The sequence below is a fragment of the Aulonocara sp. 'chitande type north' Nkhata Bay genome, linkage group LG7 (assembly GCF_057382095.1).
Source record: "Aulonocara sp. 'chitande type north' Nkhata Bay isolate Kocher_YH1m ecotype deep benthic linkage group LG7, A_spYH_male_GT1.1, whole genome shotgun sequence".
Taxonomy (NCBI): Eukaryota; Metazoa; Chordata; class Actinopteri; order Cichliformes; family Cichlidae; genus Aulonocara; species Aulonocara sp. 'chitande type north' Nkhata Bay.
The window spans coordinates 40,690,180-40,693,697 of record NC_141350.1 but is presented as its reverse complement, the minus strand read 5'-3'; the positions used below and the strand labels follow the sequence as shown (position 1 = coordinate 40,693,697).

Sequence of the window (3,518 nt, the reverse complement as noted above, 5' to 3'; positions counted from 1 at the left end):
AACCGTCAGAGTTTCAGAAGCTGGGAGGGCCACAGTGCCATACCTTAATTATTGCTGATGACATGCACTCAAGTTATAATAAGGATCCTGCCACCTTAGACGTGGGTTTGAGAACCTGTACCCATAAATGCCAAATCATTTTTCCATTTAGTCATTGTTTTAGGTGAAGTGTCACTTACTTGACTATTCTATCGGTCATGCCCAAATAATACAGCAGATATCTACAAGGAGATAAGTTTGTTCAACAGACTATGTCTTATTAAGTGATGTATTGTGAATTTTCCAACATCGGCCCAAAACAAATTAGGACCCTTTCCCCCCCTCTTTTTTTCTAGTTTGTGTAGAACATATGTGAGCTGCTTCTCAAAACATTATGTATAAATGAGGGAAAGATTGGTACTTTAAAGAAACCATTGATGCTCTTCTGGACTGGAATACCTTTCTTCAATTAAAATTAATGTTTTTTGTGATGGTGGAATTTTTACCTTTATGATTACAGAAGTCAAAACATCAGATGATGATAGCTTACCATCTAAACTCCCCATCTCTTGGCAAGTCTGAATTAGAGGGCTCAGCTGTATCGGCCTTTCTAGTGGATTTGCTTAAAGAGGAGATAGCTTAAGTCATTAGGTACATATTCCCTGACATTCTAGAGGTCAACCTTGCACAGTGTGTGACATTAAAGGGCATAACTTATAGAAATGGAATGGTACTGGCCCAAAGGGCAGCAGGTGGATTGCCAGAATACTGAAAAACCATATCTGCATTGTACCACAGCATATTCTACATTGTCAGAGAGCTTGGTGGCTGGTACAGAGAGCACGACAGAGCTTTTGAGCTCCGCCCAGTATCCACAAGAATATTCACTCTCGCTTCGCTCTGTGAACTCCTTGATACTTGTCCATTGGTTGACTATGAGATTGGATCAGTCCACATTGTGACTTTAAAAAGGCATATAGAAATAAAAGGTGTTCATATAAGTGTAATAGGTTCAGTCGCATGTATTTCATTAGATAAATTCTTCTTTTTTATGTCTGATCTTTATAACTTTGAGTATTGGGTATGGATAGCTTTATGAAAACTAAACTGAAATGATTCTTTCTGAATGTCTGATATTTAATTCTTTTTTTCCTACAGAGTCCTATGGGGAGTCCTATGGTCCTAAAGACTGTTTTGGCTGACGGAACCTGTCGAAGGCTCACTCTCTAATGGAGTGCCTGAATCAACTGAGGATCTCATCGTTGAAGTCAAGAGACAGTGTTGTCTTCAGGGCAGTTTCAGACTTCAGTTTATGGATTCCTTGTTTGGGAATGAGTTTCTTAACCTTACCTCAGTTTCAGAAGTAGCAGACAAGGGGACTCTTAAAGCTATTGACATGTCAAAGCCCACCACATGGATATAAAAAAGAGTAACAGAGTTGGTGAAACTCAAGATGGAAAAGACTTTTTCATACAGAAGACATGAAGTTGTTCGTGATGCACCAATGGTGGAGGCTTTCATGGCAAGATGGCCTGCTCTATTTGATTTCCATGAGGTAAGGTTTGCCTCATACACGGTGTTCTTGTGGTATTAGCCTAAAATGGTTAAGGCACAGTTGTTATTTGACAGCCCATTTCTTCAGCATGAGTGATTGAGGCCTTCTTCTAGGTATTAAACCTTTGAAGCTCATTTCTCTGTGCTCATGTTTTCAGATCAACGCTGAGTTTAAGAGAATTGCCACTATCCCCCCTCAAACAAAGTTCCTGGCTCAGCTGGATCTCCACTTGGACAACCTGGTGAAGTTGGTCAACAGAAGAGGAGAGCTTGGACTAATACTGAAAAGAATTGTGGCATAAATGGATAATGTAAGTGATAAAGCCTCAACATTCACTTAACATGATCCTCTTTGGATGAAATTTTACAATTGTGGAAGATTTCAAATGTTTTCCCATGATAAATTCTCTCATTTTGTATTTTTACATCTGCTTGTTTTTTTAACCTTCACTTTGTCAACTTATTATTAATTGCCAGTAAACCTATTATTAATTTGTGTGCCTTTACTTTAAAAACATTCATGTAAAGTACACTATTAAAACTTAAATGAAGGACAAGAGCTGAATGAAGATGCTAATTACATACATTTCATTTCAGTGTGAAGATGTTGATGCTGAGTGTGTCAAGGGAGTGTGTATCTACATGGGTGAAGACCCTGGCATGCTTATCCAGGAGTATGTGGTATGTACTTGTCGTTTTTTTTTTTTTTTTTCTTTTTCTTTTTGGACTTTCCACAGTGTGTCATATTACTTACTTGGAAATGACTAACATGGCTTCTTTTTTACAGGGCATGGAAGAACGTGCCATCAGTGAGACTGTTGAAGACACCACTGTTTGAATTTATCTTCTTAAAGAGCAAGCTTCAGCAGATGAACAAGAGTTGTCCTTGCAGGCATCAGGGTGGCGAAGACTTTGGATAATGTAGCATTTGCTGTGATAATGCTATTTGGACTAATGTATGCATTAAACCTTGCCTACCCTGCTGACCTTCGCTACAACTTTGACGTTTTCCAGAAGGTTTTCATGGAACTGGATGGAGCTAAACTCTCTAAAGTTCTTGCTTTCAAAAACCATCTGTTTCATTGAAAAGTCAAAGACTGCACTTCTGCAATTCTTTGCAGTTTTTCATTTTGTGTTCAGTAACGTTATACTGCTTATGTTTTTATTGCTTTCCCCTCGTGTGACTGCAATGCAGGATAATTTTTCCTTTTGGTATCATGTTGTAAGAAATTTCTACTGACGATTTTTAGCAATATGTTCTAAGTCAACCTTAATGTCCTGCTTACATGTTTAAAATGAAGATTAAAATTCATGTAGGTGTTTGGTATTAGTTATGTAACAATGTCATTTAAGGCTCAACTTAGTTGAAATCTTATACAGGTAAATACATGTACAGAAGCTGAAACTGTTGTCAAATAACACACAAGTTATATTTGGGTAAATCTGTTTATTCATAAAAGCGTGTTGCTTTTTTTCAGGTAGTCTTAATTTAGTTTACATTTTCAATTGTGTAATTAATACAAATGTTATATGTAAGAGATGACGGGATCATCTATAAGCACTTTCTTTTATTTGCTGCTGAGGTCAGTTTTTTGTGAAATATTTGCAAATATATTCTCAAACTAACTTTTTCTTTTAGTTATTTCTGCAGGCTATCTTTAAAAATGTGTTAACAAGTTTATATGGATGCGATTTTGGACTTGTTCATGGCAGAATTGCTGCTTTCACTGCTGTTACAGTTTAATAAAGGTGAATTGTTCAGTAGCACTCACAGTCTTTGCCTTTTTTGTCAATAATAATCAGTTAATATTTCAATTGAAAAAATTAAGTAGGATTTAAAGCCATAATTTGTGTTGCAGGAACATAATTGCAATGTGTTTACATTACATAATATCATTGCGTACCACTGGCAAATAAAAATAAGTTGGTGTTAAACATTAAAATATATTGACATTATGCAATACATTTATATTATGATAATAGAT

At 36.3% G+C, this 3,518-nt stretch overlaps 1 pseudogene across 1 annotated transcript; it reads left to right on the top strand.

Annotated features, from left to right (window-relative positions):
• The first annotated feature begins 1,022 nt into the window (after nt 1–1,022).
• On the top strand, nt 1,023–3,260 carry LOC147325736 (uncharacterized; annotated as a pseudogene). Its single transcript, XR_015130583.1, has 4 exons — nt 1,023–1,534; nt 1,692–1,844; nt 2,131–2,214; nt 2,321–3,260. The product of XR_015130583.1 is annotated as an uncharacterized LOC147325736 (transcript).
• Nucleotides 3,261–3,518: the final 258 nt, after the last annotated feature.